This window comes from Lepisma saccharinum, chromosome 16 (assembly GCF_977018435.1).
Source record: "Lepisma saccharinum chromosome 16, izLepSacc3.1, whole genome shotgun sequence".
In the NCBI taxonomy this organism is placed as follows: Eukaryota; Metazoa; Arthropoda; class Insecta; order Zygentoma; family Lepismatidae; genus Lepisma; species Lepisma saccharinum.
Window position 1 is genome coordinate 46,484,768 of NC_139244.1, and position 17,810 is coordinate 46,502,577.

The window sequence follows — 17,810 nt, forward strand, 5'->3', positions numbered from 1 at the left end:
TCTACCAAAGGAAAGTAACTGTCCTTGCCCCCCTCAGTTTTGGCATCTTGCCCCCATAGTTTTGGAACCCAATCGCCGCCACTGATGAAAAGGGAAACCGTACGCTACAAAAGCAGATACGTAAAACGTTGCTGTAGTTTTTGACAAAGAAACAAAGGAAGCAAGCTTCACAAACGGCAACCGTTTTGGTTCTTATCTAGGTTGAGTTCACTGACGAACCCAATCTATTGGACAATGAACTGTGACATCAAAACAGGCTTGAACAACCATTGTTTTGCGTGCATCCACTTCAGGTTGAGTTGCAAAAGGGTGGAGGTTCAGTCGGAACTCTTAACAACAGAGATATCATCTGATCCATGCATGATGACATGAGAGAGATATCAAAGAAGTGGATGCAGAACATTAGACGATTGTAATGGAATCGGCAGATTGTTCATCAAAGGATGTAAATGTTGAAAACATGCAAGCAATATAACAATCATGTCGGCTAAATTACCCCTTTCTGCCCACAAATTGCAGGTTACGAATGCAGCCTGTCAGGCCGGCTACCTTCTAACAACCCATTAGGGCAGCGACCATTCGCCATAAATCAAAACTCGGTATCAATGTCCGAATATACACATCCTTGTTATTTCCCGGTGTTTTGTAATGCGATTTTGTTACAAACCGTTGTGAGATTCTTCCTGATAACCTGTATTGTAGCATGTCCGAATAGTGGATGGGCATTTCAATTGTTACCCTGTCGAATGGAAAACTGGAAGTAACTGTTTAGTTATTAGATTCGAACTTAAGAATTCACGACTAGTGTTAGAAATAGTAAAGCAGTAATCTGTGTATTTGCTTGATATGAGTATTCTGTGAATGTTTTTGAAGTGAATATTCTGTGTATTTTTTTTTGCGGGATTCTTATTCTGTGACCAGCAAGAGAAATGTCATGTACTGGATAACTGTGTGTGAGATTAAACCTTAATTTACTTATATTGGTGTTTCGTTTAAATACGTAGTGGTGCTACGGAGTTGATATCTTACTTTTGCTTTATTTTCTGCTTTCTTACTGCCAAATTTATCGCACAAGACTTGTAGAAATACACGAAGAAAACAGAAAAATGACTTTAGATTGACTATTAGGCCTACATTTGTATCATCAGGGTTTGAAGAGATACTTTTTAAAAAGTAATAGTTACAGTTAATTTGCTCACGAAGTAACTAAGTTATAGTTATTCATTTGATTGATGATGATCGGGCCGACCTCCGTGGTGAAGTGCTTGACACACCGCGGTAGGACGTCATGGGTCCCGGGTTCGATTCCCGGTCTGTGCATGAGTGTTCTTTGTGAGCATCCCTTCATCATACATTCATTCTCATCGTCCCGATTAGTCAAAAGTGGAAGAAATGTGACACTAAGTGACAAAAATAATAATAATAAAAAATATTGATTGATTAAGTCTATTTTATGCACAGAAAGGCTAATCGGGACTGGACCTACAGTTTAAAGTGGGTCCTGGTCATTCATTTAAAAAAGAAACTACAGTTAAGTTACCGCAACTCGAGAAAGTTAACTGTTACTTGTAACTGAGCTGCAAATGAACTCGTTACTTCCGAACGCTGGCTTTGGTTTGGTTTGATTTGGTGTTCTGCCACTTTTGGCTAATCACGAAGACGAAGATGTATGATGGAAGAACTCACCCATGCCCAGGCCGGGATTCGAACCCAGGACCTCTGGCTTCGTAGCGCGCGCTATGCTAACCACTCCGCCAGGGTCGGCCCGAACATTGGCATGCTTCTGGAAAATGATTACAAAAAAATACATTCAAATGAGAGGCATCAGAATCAACAACTCGGTTTTTTTTTATCTCACGATTTACGTAGTTCATTAGATATCACGTAGCTAGCATAAGCACTACTAAATTGATTTCCTACATGCGTCATTTACCAGCCACGATTTCGTTTATGCGTTTAATTGGCTAGCGGCATCTGTTAACTTTCACATTTCCTTCATATCAGGAAAAATGTTCATATCCTTGTAAAAATTTCTTTTTTGAAAAACGCAATATCTGTCTTCCTTTTCGTTGTTTCAACAATGTCCTCTTTTCCTAATACACACGGGCGGAAATCATTACGTTTAATTGTCAAATGTTGCCTCAATTCAATCTGCACGTCCAGTGTATGTCATTCCCGGCAGTACATACCTAGGCTAAGTGGCGTACAAAGAATTTTCGAAAGGGGGTTGAGGGTTACGTGTACTTTTCTTAGTAGTCACATTTTGCTCTCTTTTCCTGCTATTGACGTTCTTTTTCTTAGGAATAATAGGCCAAAGGGGTGGGGGCTGTTGTGGTACGCCACTGTCTATGCTGTAGTTTTTCGTCTATTGTTATCGCCATCTGCACATATGCAAGGTAATGTATTTGTGGATATTCTGAACAGAGAATATAATTTATTTGCATTACCCAAAAATTAGTTTCTGGTAACCAAATATTTGTTAAAATAGGCGAAAAATGATTGGCCACTTAAACCAAATTATTTGGGTAAATTATTTTGGGCATTTATTTAGAGATGCCAGAAAAATGGGTCAAAATTATCAAATTTAGTAAGGGCTTCCTTTCTTTCTTTAAGAATGCTAAAGATCTTTAAGAAAAAAGTGTTTTGTTAAATCAAACAAACAGTTTTTTTTCGTTGTGTGTGCATTTTAACAGCGACCAACATAATTATGTAATTAACAACAATTGCATTGATTGAAATTAAACTTCGTGAGTGTGCCAGTATCTCGGACTATTTTCGCCCAGAGGCGTCGCCAACAAAAAAGCGAGGGTGGAATCTAGCCCCCCTTAAAATAGTCAGCACACCCAAACAGCCTAAAGAGACATTTTCAAGCAGAAAAGGAAAGAAAAATAAGACATGAAAGGGACAATAGAGGGAAGGAATGAAAAAAAAAGAGAGAAAAATTAAAATAGAAAAAATAGAAAAGGAAGGAAAAGAAATAAATAAATGAGTACGAGATAAAAAGAGTAAAAGGTGAAATTACGAGAAAAAGTTAAAGAGAAGATAGACAAAACCATAGAGCGAGAGAGAGAGATTAAGAAAGTGTAGAGAGGAAGAGATAGAAAAATTAAAGGAAAGAAAGACAAAAAATAAGGGAAAAGAGTGGAAAAGGAAAAGTTAAAGAAGTTAAGCGAGAGAAAAAGAGAGAATTAATAACTATTAGAGCAGTCAGACAGCTTGGGCGTAGCCAGAAATTTGTAGGAGGGGCGCTTTGATCATTATTAAAACCTGATTAGTAGATTATTATTACCACTATTATATTATTATTTTACAATAATAACTGTTGTAAACAGTTACTGTTGTTAGAAATAAACCAATTTTATTCCAAATTTATTATTATTATTATCCTTAGCGATATTTTTATTCTTCAAGCATTCTAGTAATCATAATGGGAATTCGAGCCGACGCCTCATGTTTCCATAGTACTGAAACAATGTGAAACAATTGCAATAACTTTTTATTGTTTACTGGTTATTTCTGGTACGTCACGTGGAACTGGCGGAGCTTAAAAGTTCGGCATCGCTTAGAACAAGTTTCCATAGTTGCCACATTGCATCCAAGGACGTTTATTTAGCCACAGGGCACCTGAGACGAATGGTAAGAGGCGCAGAAGTCTATGCATGTCAAGGTCACCCACCTCGCAGCGGCGGCAAGTTCACTGGAGCACGACGTCTTCTGTTCTCACGGACGTCTTCTGTTCTCTCATCCCAAGAGACGTCAAAAGGCAAACTAAGAAGGAATGCATTATTTGCTTCTTTTTTTATGTTTACAAATTGAGGCGCTGACGGTCGTGACGTCATTTGTCAAGTTTTGACGTAACTGAAAACTGGTTTTGGAGTACAATCACTTCAAGGTACGTGCGATTGACGTAGCCGATGATCACAGCTTTGAAATAAAGCGAAACGTTATTGACGGATAACGCCAAAGAGCATTGTGAAAAGAGCCTGAAGGTCGTTTATTTTGCACTGCCATAACTAAAACGTTGGGGTCCAGGTGTGTGTCACGAAACACTCATGCCTTGATCGGGAGTTGAACCCAGACTCTGATGAATAATCTCGTGGATTTCTAGATTACTAATTCAACTACATATTCTTACAGTCCAATCTACGCGATTATACTCTGTCCCAGCTAACTGTAGAGCAGGCAAACGAAATCAAGTCTCTGCGCAAGTAGTGACGGGAGTCGTATTTACAAACCGTAGATTGCTGCAGAACCAGAGGTACATAACGCTGTCTTATTGACTGTGTGCACCGGAAGAGTTTATGTTCCTTGTTTGTCTGTTTACAGGATAAGTATGGAAAGATCAAACTCGTGATTATTTAGAAATAAAATTTGTAATCAAATTGTCGAAATTATATTAAGAAATATATATTTGTATGAAAAAAAAAATGTTTTTGAATCGTTTTCAGGTGATAAAAATCAATATGAAGCCATCGTCAATAATAATGTTGATATCTGTGAAAGAGCTTGTAGCTTATACGAAGTGATTACTGCATTAAAGGAGAATGTGATGTGACTTTAAACAAGAAAACCATTAACTTCTAGAAGAGTTCTGATTTTCTGTCTTTCAAAACCTTAATTTTAAAAAAATGTGCTCAAAATTAATCTCAGTTTGAAGGGCTTTCTTATCTTGTTGGGATGGATCTCTTAAATCAACATTGTCAATTTCAATCCTGCCATCTAGCGTTACCTTGAGGGAACACTGGATTAACATCCGGAATGAGAACCAATCAGAAGCCACATATCGCTGGAGGTTCTGCAGCACTATAGGGTTATAGTAAATACGCTGACGGGAGACGGCTCCACCATTGAACACGTGAGAGGAACGGAATTGCGTGGAGTGGGGGAAAGCGACTTCCTTCCCAGCAGCGTGTCCTGCTTCGCTCTGGCCAATAGATTTCCCTCGCTTCTCTGACGCTATGCGGCCTTGCTCCACAGTTAGCTGGGACAGGGTATAGCAGCTGATATAAATCATTACAATCAACCACCCTTTCTACACACAAAACCCAAAATTTGTCTGTTGACACAAATATGCTGACTCCAGTGGTGTGCCAAGGGGGGTGGGGGTCATAACCTTTGGGCCAGTATTCCTAATCAAAGAACGTCACTGTCAAAGGCAGGTAAAGATGGAAAAATGAGAATTAACTACTAAAAAAAATATGCGTAACACCCCATCGAAAATCCTGGGCACGCCACTGACTCCACTAACACTTTAAAGTGCATAAACCATAATCGGTTAATAACGAACTTTGTGTGCATTCCAAATACCTTCTCAGGAAGGTTGGGGGGGGGGGGGCGCAGAGTAATGTTTTACATCTTGCACTCTAGTCATAGTAACTTATATTTTACCGTTTATTGTTATTATTAGAGCCCGGAAGTTTGGCAAAATGCCTCTTTTTATCTACTGCATATATTGATAAAATTTTTCCGGATATACGTTTCTTATGTTGTTTCGAATGTTTTGGAAGCCTTTTCATTTTGCCTATTTTGCCTATTTGGGACCCCACTGCCTATTTTTAATTATAATGCCTTTCTTTGCCTTTTTCAATGAAATTTGACATTTTTTTTAAAAAAAAAATGTGTATATAAATTGTTTTTCTACCAAGAAACGTTGTTGGCATTTATTTTTCTTCCGTTTATTATGTGAATAATTTTCGCCTTATTTAAGTAATATTGAACTCACGCATGTTTCAACATTGCTGAAGGAGAAAAGTGTGAGAAAAAAGTATTTCATGCTGAGTCAGGATATTGCCTTAACATTTCTTGTGCATGATTGACTGCTGAAGTGGACAGGTTGATTTCGAACACAAAGAAAATATTTCTGACATCTCCCTCTCGAACCCGAAAATTTCAGGAAGTTGCGATTGAGCTTAGTTTACCTCAGCAACCAGTCTTGACGAGATAGGGAACCTGGATATCAGCACCTATATATTATGCTAACAACCTTCAAAAAATCAGTGAGGTGATCGATGCTCTTCCAGAAAATGAAGCGGCTTCAATTCGTGAAGTGAAAAAACTCCTGTGCTATTCAAGTTTACTTTTGCACATTATGGTGCATTGCCAGAGACAATTACAATTATAGCATCCATGAAAATCTTCGAGGAATCTATGCAGCAGATGATGGAAGTGCCAGGAGAAAAGGGGTGAGCTGTTGCGGAAAAGTGCTAACGGGTAGTGGGTGCAAATGAGGACTTGAAACAATTGAAAACAATTTGTGATATTCTAAAAGGTGAAAATGCTGTTACCAAAATGAGTCCAGCTACATTAGCTTGTTATATGTATGCTCCAACAACTTCTGTCGAAGTAGAAAGATCATTTTCTATTATGAAAAACATTCTCTCTGACAGACGACTATCAATGAATGTTTAGAACTTAAAAAGCACCTTGTAGTTATGTGCAATCAAGACGGAGAAAATTGAAATGCTCTTCCCAATTTAGATTATAACATTTTGCCAGAAATTATAGATAAAAGTAAGCGACTTATAAATGTGCCTTTTTTCGGTTTATTTTGCCTTTTTTTTTCATTTTTAGTGCCTATTTACCACATTATAAATGCCTTTTTGCCTGCCTATTTTAACGAAAATAAATGCCTGAACTTCCGTGCTCTAGTTATTATTATTATTTTACAAATAGTAAAATTGAAATTCAATACTTTGGCGTTGTTGACAAATTCAGACTTGAGTCTACTATTTAAATAGACATTGGATTCGCCTGGCTTCCTTTCTATAAACATCTATAAATCGTAGGCGAATAGGGCTTTGTCTTTCTGTACTTTTTCACGATATATCAAACAGACTTTTCGGGATCCCCAACAGTCGAGAAATTCCAAAAAATCGTGTTTGAAAGAGCTTAATTATTGGTAGTTCCTGCGTCATAAATGTATGAAATTTCTTGAAATTAGCAGTTTTTATCCAGAAGTGCATAATTAATCACCTGGTGGGAGGATAGGGTGTAGAAGTCAAGATTTTCACCGTGTCAGAAAATTTGGGAAATTTCACGACTTGGTGATTTTTTTCAGTCCAAAACGTCGGAATTATAAAATTTTCCTTACCCAATTCCGTCCCGACCAAACATTTGGTGGCATCAAGCCATTAGTTGTATTAATAATGTACTAAATGAAATATGGTACTGCTTAATTGTAACCCTATTAAGATTTTAAAAAATAATAATAATAATAAATAAGATCGGACAGAACCATTTCAGAATAACTATAATTACACGCTTACCTGTGTCAATTGATGCAACAAATCTCTATTTGATGCATTTGTTTATTTATTTGTTTATTCTCTTGGCACCTTCAGTGAATCAGACCTGCATTTGAGTCAGTGTTTCTCTCGATGTGGCCTCGTGTGAAGGGGCCCTAAGCTAATATAACCACGGGGCCGTTATCGATGAAGAGAACGAAGCGACATAAACCAGCATTCATGATAACTTACATCCGAATCCTTTTTCCCCAGCGCCATGGCCGTAACGACAATTTGCCACCAAAAATTGAGGAAGTGGGTAATTTGCCATGGTATAATTCGTCACTGGAAAATTTACCAACACAACAGACTGCAACCGGAAGTACAGAATTCCAACATGGAAATTAATTTACTGCTGTGGATATGCCTGTATATATTGGAAGTGTACAAATATCTCATTGAATAATGATAAGAATCAATAAGCGCACAAGCACAACAGTAGATAGATCAGCAGGCTTTATAAATATAAATAGTGACAATATAATAATAGAACAAGACTGCTGTTTGCACTTAACAAGAAAACGTGACCGAAAATTCGACCCTGATATTGGTCAAAAGTTCACACTGTTTAACATTATAACTTTTAATGTCAATTTCATGCAAGATAAAACTATAACTTGGTTGTGGCCATCTTCATATAATACATAGTAGTTGTTATGAAATCTATAATTGTGCATGAAATATGAAAATTCTGAGAACAAGAACGAAAAATATATTACTTGTCAATAGCTACATTCAATAAGCTTTAAATTGAAATTATCACACTAGTAAATTACAAGGAAATATTTTGTATTTTTGTTAGTAAGGTTTGAACTATGTACGTGAAACGTTCATCGGATCATTTTCTTTACTATCATAATTCTAGCATAAAACCTAAGAAGAACTAAAGAAAATACAGTAACTTATATTGTTGAGCTTTAAAAACGCTCAACGTATTTCATGTTTTACTTCTTTATGCCAGGTTGTTTCGATTGTAATTTCCAGTAAAATTCAAAATAAAGCTTAAATTCTGTATTTTCAATTACATTAGTCAAAATATTTATTTCTCACGTTAAATCTGATCGAAAATAATATAAATTTTACATGAGCGCAAATATTTTTATAAACAATTCGTCAGTGAATTTATACATCAGAATTAGCCCTTTAACTGCGTTTGTGAGGTAAATAATTCCTATTCTCCGGCATTAAAGAAAAATCTATAAGAGAGTTATGCTTGCTTACAAATGCACCTTTCTATAATCAACTCAACTCAACTAAGATTTATTGGACTTACAGCTTACAGGTGGCTGTTTATGCCCAGCATACATTATAAGTACATAAGATACATTTTTAATATAAATTTTACACACAAAGTTCATAAACGCTCTTAAACACAATTTTATATAACTACATTAACTCATTCAGTAACAAAAATATATTATAATTTTATATCAGCTTTTCTCAAAAAAGCAAGTATAACATATCCAATTCTAATATCTGGAGCATACAACATTGAAGTCATATTAATAGGGAAAGGAACATTAATTTTTGACAATGTTTTGTATAAAGTCTTTCTTCTCTCTGAGTGAATTGGACATTCCAAAATAATATGATGAGCATCACCCCTTAAATCACCACAGTCACAATTCGGAGATTTTAAAATGTGTATTTTAAATAAATGATGATATGTTCTCGCGTGACCACTTCTTAGTCTATTTATTAAAACAATTGCATTTCTTGAACCTTTACAATTATAAAACCAAGGTTTTTTCCTAGTGTAATCAACATAAGGACGATAACTTTCACCAACGCTTTCTAATGCATTATTACACCATAAGTTCCATTCTTCAAAAATTTTCTTCTTAACCCTCGGCAGAAGATCTGTGTAATGCAATGGTAACTGGATTGTTTCATTCATCTGAGCAGCTTGTTTTGCATATCTGTCTGCTTGTTCATTTCCGTAAATATTAATGTGTGATTTTACCCACACATAATGAACTACCTTTCCATTGCTAATTAAGCTATTAGTTGCACGAATACAATTGATGACATATGGTGATATTTTAAATACATTTTTATAATTAGATTGTATTGCTTGTAAAACACTTTGCGAATCAACCAGTATTAGAAATTTCTGTTCAGGAACTGTACCAATATAAATCAAAGCTTGATATACCGCATATATTTCTGCTGTAAATATGGATGCCTCCACTGGTAACCTAAACATTTTTGATATATTTCTTTCAGTATCATAAAGAGCTGCTCCTACTCCACTTTCAGTTTTAGACCCATCTGTATATATATGATAAAAGTCTTCCCAAGATTCTCTAAACTCAGCTGAATGATTATATTTCGGGAAATATATATTTTGAATTGGTTGTGTGGGAAATTCTAACGAGTACACTGGCAATGTTCTTGCTATGAGTACTTGACTACATTCATGATGATATTTACTAAATAGTTGTACCCAAAGCGTGGCTGACTTATCATTGGATATTCCTGAATCATACAGCTCTAAAAGATTTAATAAAACATCATTGAAAGGATGCCATGGTGAATGTTGAATTTTAAATAACATTTTTATAGCAATTAACTTTATCCTCACAGAAACCGAACATTCTACTGACTCCATATATACCACTACATTAGGAGTACTGTTCATTAATCCCAAACATCTTTTTAGAATTTTTCGTTGCTGGACTTCTAGTGGAGAAAGTTTTGTTACTGGAAGATTACACAAGACCATTAATCCATAATCTAATACTGCTCGATAATAATTCTTATAAAACATAAGCATGCTGGTAGGATGTGCTCCCCATTTGGTATTCGCCATAGCTTTAAATAAATGAAATATTTTATCGGATCTATTTTTCATCATATTTATTTGATACTGCCATGATAATGAAGCATCAAAGTATACACCTAGATATTTTACTTGTGAAACAATTGGAATTTGTAATCTCCTAGGAATAATGTTGAAAATATTTTGAAGACCCTTATACTTAAATACTACTATTTTGGACTTTTCTAAAGATATTGATAATTTTTTCTGCTTTAACCATTCGTTAAATTCTATTAATTTATATTCAAACATTGAAAAATCTTTTAAGTGATTGTTTGAGTCTAAATATATACATACATCATCAGCATATTGTAGAAACTGAAATGGGGAATCTATTATTGTTTTAATATCTGATAAATAAACATTAAATAATAATGGGCTAAGAGGACTTCCCTGTGGTAGTCCTTGTCCAATATATATTGGACCTACCATTTCTGAACCAAAATGAAAATAAAGTTGTCTTTTAGATAACAATTTCCATGTCATTATGAGTATACAATGTGGCACTTTTAGTAATTGTAGTTGTCTCAATAGAACAGTAATATCTACGTTGTCATATGCACTTTGAATATCAATAAAGGCTGAAAGTACTGATTGGTTTCTTTTAATAACGCTATAAATATGAGAAGATAATGTTACTAATGCATCCTGGGTTCCATAACCTTTACGAAATCCCATTTGTCTGGGCGAAAATACCTTTTGACCTTCCATAAACCACTCTAATCTTTTTAATAAAAGCTTCTCGAAAATTTTTGCCAGTACGGAACTTAGAGCTATTGGGCGATATGACTGACCCAACGAAGGGTTTTTCCCTGATTTTAGAATTGGTATAATAATTTGAGAGGTCCATGCAACGGGAATTTTACCCGATAGGAATATTTGATTGAAAATTTTACATAACATGCTTAGTGCATTCTGTGGAAGATTTCGTACCATAGAATACGTAATTCCATCAATGCCAGGAGCAGAATCTTTAGACCCTTGAAGAATTTCATGAATTTCATTTACAGTGATAGAGGATGTGAACCCCTTTGAGTATTTTGATGTAGATGAGAACGTGTAGAATATATTAGGAGGTTCACAGGCTGATGTAAAGGGTGTAGGAATGACTTTATTAATAAAATCGGTTTTCCATTCGGTGGACAAAGGTAAAGTCCGACTTACATGTGCTTTTCTAAGTGATCTGAACTTGCGCCATATGACGTCTAATTTTGTGTTAGGGTTAATTTCTTCGCAATATTTTTGCCATGAAAATCTCTTAGCCTTTATATATACTTTTCTAGATTTTGCAGTAGTTCGTTTCAAATTTATCAAAGTTGCAGGTGAAGGAGCACTTACAAATTGTTTCAATGCTTGTATTCGCTTCCTTTTTGCTTGAAAACATTCTTCATTCCACCAATCTATTTTAGGAAAATTTCGATCATATTGCGGTTTTAGTCGGGGACAGGCATAATCCATAACTTGAGTTATTATATCCACAAATTTTTCATATTGTACAGTATATTGGTTTTGATATTCTTTAGCTGAAAATTTTAAGTCTAAAACTGAATTATATTTCATCCAATCTGCCCTCTTTACGCTCCACTTACGAATTGTTTTTTGTTTTATTAATTTTGGAAATTTTTGAGATAATGTTAGCGTGATGAAACATGGAAAATGATCACTAGTTCGTAAATCAAAGTCTATTTCCCACACAAAATCAAAACACTGATTATCAGATATTAAAGTTAGATCAATAGAGGACATATTATTTCCATTTGGTGGAACATGTGTTGGAGATCCATCATTTATAACTGTCAAGTTATTATAATCCATCCAATCTTCAACTGTCTTTCCCAAAGTATCAATTCTATGATCACCCCACAATGTATTATGACAATTAAAATCTCCTGTTATGATAAAGGGATGTTGAAAGCCAGATATAAGAGAATTTAGATGAGAGCTCTGTATTTGTTGCGAAGTATAATGAGATGGAATATACAAGCTAATAATATTATAAAGTAAGTTGTTTAACTGAATTTTTATACCGACCACTTCTACATTATATTTGGAAAATAAATCATGTGTTGAATTAAACTGAATTTGTTGAAATGGTACACTTTCATGAACAAAAATTCCCACACCCTTATTTCGCACATTATAATCATTTAATATACTATGATAGTGAGCAATATGAATATTTTCTGATTTTAAACCCCATACCTCACTAACGCAAATAATTAACGGGTGACACTCATCTATTAATTTAATTAATTGAAGTTTCCTTGCAGAGAAGGATCTTAAATTCCATTGTATTATTAATGGCAAGTATTTTCTTTGCTGGTAACACATTGTTGTTTTAAATTAAGGGGTGTCCCCGAAATCTTGTAAGTCTTGAATTAGTTTTAAAATTTGTGCAGAAATTTCATTACATTTTAAGATTATTTTCCTAATATATAATAAATCATCACTCACTGAAATTGTTGTGTTAAGTTCAGCTATTAGATGTAGCAGATTTACTAGCGATTCTTTCTGAGAAGGACTCTCCGCTGTTGTCCGGCGTCCAATCGAATCTGATTTTCTATCCTGTTCCTTAGAGGAACACGTTGTGCTCACAGGTTCACTTGTATTAGCCACTGCTGATGATGTTGACGCAATTTGTGGATCCTTGTGTTTATTTTTGTCCTTTATCAAAACAGGTTTAATTGTTTTCCTCAATTGTGAAGCAGAATGCAGTCTAAAATTTTCCCCGTGTTGTTTTTTAAAACTTTCATAAGACCGGTCAGATTCTGGTGGCACTTTCTTCCAACAGAGGTTACTCAGATATGTGTCATTTCTTCTATTTTCCCAATCTGTAACAGAATTTAATCTGATCGTAGTAGGACTTTCTGATGTGCAAGGGCTTTCCTTGTTTATTGATTCCTTTCTTATCTCTAGCAATTTAGGAAAGTCTTTAGCAGAGGTCGCATATGTTCGCTGTTCATTTCGTGGATCAATTCCAAAAAGTACTTGTTTCCTTGCATCTTGATAGGAGATGTTGTTATAAGCAATCAGCCTTTGTATTTCTCTCTCTTGCTCCCATCTTACACATGACTTATCGGTAGATAAGTGGTTTCCTTTGCAATTAATACATTTAGAACTGGCATTGCAGATTCCATGTTCCGCTTGACCGCATCTATAACACACGGGAGAGGATTTACACTGTGTTTGTGTGTGTGAGAAACGGAAACATTTCTTGCATAAAATCACAGATCTTACTTTTGGCTTCACTTCAAATATTTGTCTCCACAACTTCACTTCTTTTGGTAACTGTTGAGATTGAAATGTTACACTAATCAGTTTAGTAGGTTCTTGCCTTACTTCCCCCTCTTCATTGAAAAAAGTTTTCTTCATCCTTATTACATCTATTGTTGGAACTTCAGCTCTAATGTCTTCGATTATCTCGTCTACTGGGATGTCGGTAGGTACACCATATATTAATCCTTCTCTCACTAAAAGACCTTTAGGAATTCTGGCTTCTAAATGGTATTTTTCCTTGATGAATTCATTTTTAGCAAATTTATTTGCATCATATGCTGTGCGAAATGTCAATTTTGCCTGCTTCAAACCACTTTGTTTAACGAATTCAACATCAACCTTCTCCTTACACAAATTATAACCTAATTTTACCGTATTCAAGCTCTTTGATCCAGGTAATGTACTGTCCACCAACACGATATATGGGCCTTGATGTCCCTCATAATATAAAGACATATCATATGCCTCATTTCTATATTTAGCAACACCAACCTTTGTACTTGCACTTACTTTCGGATTTTTTGGGTTTTTCTCCACTTCAGGTTCCGTGCATTCTTCATTAGATCGACCTCTTTTGAAAGAAGTCTTATCACTAACTTCCATTTCCGCTAACTGTTCAGGTACAATCACATTCATATCACTCTGGATTGCTTGCATTAAATTTTCCTCATTAATCTTCACATCCTGAGCCATTTTGGGAAATCACAAGCGTTTTTATTTCGCTTTTCTCTTTCACATATCAAATGTAAAATGTATAGAGAGATTTAATCTTGTAACTCTAGAACTATTATTCTCAAATCAAACTTCAATTAATTAGATCTCAAACTAGAAAAACAAACAATTCAACACGCTATTCACACAGAATCCAAAACCCAACTTCCATTAATCTCGTAACTTCCAACTGTGTATCCCTTTCTATAATCATTGTAAGGTTCAAAATTGATATAAAAGATAAAGGCTTACCAGACATAATTTCACAAACTTTCAAGCGGATAAGTTGCAAACCAGCAAAGAGATGGCGTGCTTGTAGCACTCACAAGCACACGAAAGAAAAATGTGTATAGTTAGTTGCCTTCTGCGACCAACTAAGAAGCACCAAACAGAAAAAAGGACAGAATTCAACTGATTCAACCTTCACAGCAGCTCCGAGGTTCGCTATGGACAATGGAACTTTTGTTTGGAATTCCCCAAGTACACATACTTTTTCCCAACAGCCATGCGAACTGGGAGAGTAAACTGTCCAGCAACAGTAGGGGAAGGTGAAGATGTTACTGCTGATATTTTTTTATGGCTTGTTGCACGTGTCTCATCTCTGTTCTTTGACCAACTCTGATTTCGATCTGTGTGTACTTATTTTCATTTCCTGTGGTCTGCAAGGGTGCTAGAAAGTAGCATTTATGCGGAAGAACTTTCATAGTGTACGTACAGGAAACTAGAAAAGGATGTCACGCACAGGTTTCCTCTGTCTGTGAGTGAACAACATACGCAACGGAAGAAGTGCGTGTGCAGTGTGACGATTCAAATTTGCGGAAGTTGATACCCAACATTACAGGAAAGACCATGCTTCAGCATTGTGTAGGTTGCCGTAAATATAAGCGTTGTAGTTAGTGTGTGATTTTGGAGTTATTATGAAAGAATGAAATTATATGTTAGAAAACTGTAGGACTTCACGACCTTCACACATGAAAGATTTTTGATACATTGAAGGATACTCTGTTTACAAATGGACCTTCAACATGAGACTACGAGTACATTCTAATCATGATCACCTACCAAACAGGCGGATCTATCTAAAAATTCGTATATTCAGTATTGGAATTAATGGTTACCGACGGTAATATTCACGTTGTAACAAAGTATCCCTGGAAAGCCCAGGATAACTTTATAGAAATTTGTCGGGAATGATTCTATCCTTCACCGACCACATAAAAGTTTGCTTGAAGTCTGTTATTATGCTTAAATAGGCTAAATGGGACTTACAGTCATAGATTTATTAACAATTTTCCACCGGGAGTTGTAAGGTGTGTGAGGGTAAATATAGCCCCAAAATGACCATAAATTAGGTGAGAAATTTTGTAGGGCGTTCGGAAAATTAGTGGGAGTGTTATGGGGTGTGCTCTTAAGTAAATGCTACAGATTAAATTGGAATCCGAACCACTGCACTCGCAATCGAAGGGTACTGATTCAGGTCCTGACCTGGACTTTAGAAAATTCAACATGTAGCCTGTAGGAATATTCATGAGAGTCCGTAAAATAAATTCCTTAAATGATCAATAAATTTAATATATTTAAATTCAAGAATTAAAAATTTACTCCAGTAACTTCAGACGAATCAAAGCAGTTAAAATTCATACAGTTATGCTGCAACATAAAGGTAATAAGCGCGCCATGATACTTATCCGTGTGGTGGTAAAAAAAGCAACATGATAGTAATAAGAAGTAAAATTGATGAGTATCGAATTTGACTAATGCTCTCGAAGTTACAGGTGGCAACACCATATAAGGCAAAAATAAACATCTAGAAGAATTATTGACGTAACTTTCTGCCTTTTTCAGGCTACTCGCAAGTTGCAACGAGGGTGAATAATGATTAGTTGACCTGATGAAGGGGCACGCACGAAGAAAACCTACTCTCTCAGGGCGGGATTCGAACCAGAAACCTTCAGTGAGGAGACCATTAGTCAAAATGCTCGGCCACCTAGGCGGCTGGAGTTCTACTGGAACTTATAAAAATACGATATAAAATAAAGTAATGAGGATGAAACACATAAAGAAGAAGAAATGAAGTTCAATGAAAAGGAAGCGAGAGAAAATCGAAACAAATATGAACAGAAAGTTGGAGAGAAAAGGTAAAAAATAAATAAACATTGAACAAAGAGGAAGTCATGAAGAACAAGATGCTGAAGTAATGAAATGAGCATGATACATATGTATGTAAAGTACAGAAAACGAGAAGCAGAAAGAGAATAGGGGGTGCAGGGGAAAGCAAAGAGATAAAGGGCTAAAGCAAATCATAAAAATGGAGTTTTGAAAATAAATACGATGAATAGGAAATGAAGACTATCATGAAAGATTCGGACAGAAATGAACTCGGTACTGTATTAATGTGTCCCATATAAATTTTTCTTTCATCCTTTCGTCATGATTTGATTAAAGATTTTTTTTCTTGCCTCCCTCTTTATAATGTAATCTCCTTAAATTATTATTTAATTAAATGATTTTTGTCTTTCGACACCCCTCCAATTTTGCGCACTTAAGTAGGGTATGCATTTATGGTGTGGTATCGGGGATTCCCCCACTAGACTCTACAAGAGATAATCCCCATATAACAATATTAATAGTAAATTTTAATGCAATTTAACACAAAGGTGTGATGATATGATATTGATGAAGTGAGACTGACCAAGAACACGCATGCTCAGGCCTGGATTCGAACCCGGTACCCCTGGCTCCGTGGCGCGTTGTGATAACTACTTTCGAATTTGACTATTGTCAAACTGAGAGCATACCAGCTTATTATAAAGGAATATTTAACAATGTTTTAAGTATTTGTTAAAATTGGCTAAAAAAAGAGGAAAATACGTATATTAAAGTTAATGCAAAAAGTTCACAAGAAGATCATATTCACACCATTACATGAAATCTAGCTTCATCATACAGTTAATTCTTGCACATGAAGGCGGATCTCATGAGCTGTTTATAGAAATATTAATTAGCTATATTTTAAATCAGATATTTTATTAGAGTAAAACACAGCATTGAATTATTTGGTTTGACGTGAGCACTATGTCTTGATATTGTACGATAATTTGTAAACACGATTGAAAAATCGTTTCTTAATTGTTTACACTAAACATGAGCTAGGCTACTTATTGAATCACTCACCTTTTAAAATAATACGTAACAGACAAGTGACGACTACTACACGCTCACGAAGAGATCCGAAGCAGAAAAACACACACCTCTCTCGCACTTCACTCCAAACACTGCCGTCAGTGGCGCTAGACTCGTGTTTATAACAGAACCTCACACTCCGAAAACAAGGTAGCCTTCCTTTCCCGGCTGGGCGTAGCGTGACGTCAATGATTGCTTCCGATGAGCTGTGGCGAAAAGTATGATGACGCTGAAATCCCATACGCTCAGTGGGAGGGCCCGGAAATTTGTATGTCATAGTGGATGCTGTGCATTATCGTCCATCGAACACGTGGTAAGTTTTTCTTGTGTTTGTTTAACCATGCGGGTCCACCTGTCTCGATTTTCTTTCGAAAGTGAAACAATCTCAGTGTTAACGGGGAAAAAAAGGACAGGCACACACTTATCTTAGAAATCAATGACGTATTTAGGGGGTCCATGGGGTCCGGACCCCCCGAAAGGATTATGAAGTACTAAAATTGAAAATAATAAAATAACTAAAATTAAATAATGAAAAT

The 17,810-nt window shown here is 35.6% G+C and overlaps 1 protein-coding gene across 1 annotated transcript in view; it reads right to left on the minus strand.

Moving 5' to 3' along the window:
- LOC146000456 (leukocyte elastase inhibitor-like) overlaps positions 1 to 17,377 on the minus strand; it is a 32,453-nt gene extending 15,076 nt beyond the window's left edge. The window contains exon 1 of the mRNA XM_083138114.1: positions 17,266 to 17,377. The gene's annotated coding sequence lies outside the window, so the exon portion shown is untranslated. The remainder of the gene's footprint in view (positions 1 to 17,265) is intronic.
- Between the last annotated feature and the right edge of the window lie 433 nt (positions 17,378 to 17,810).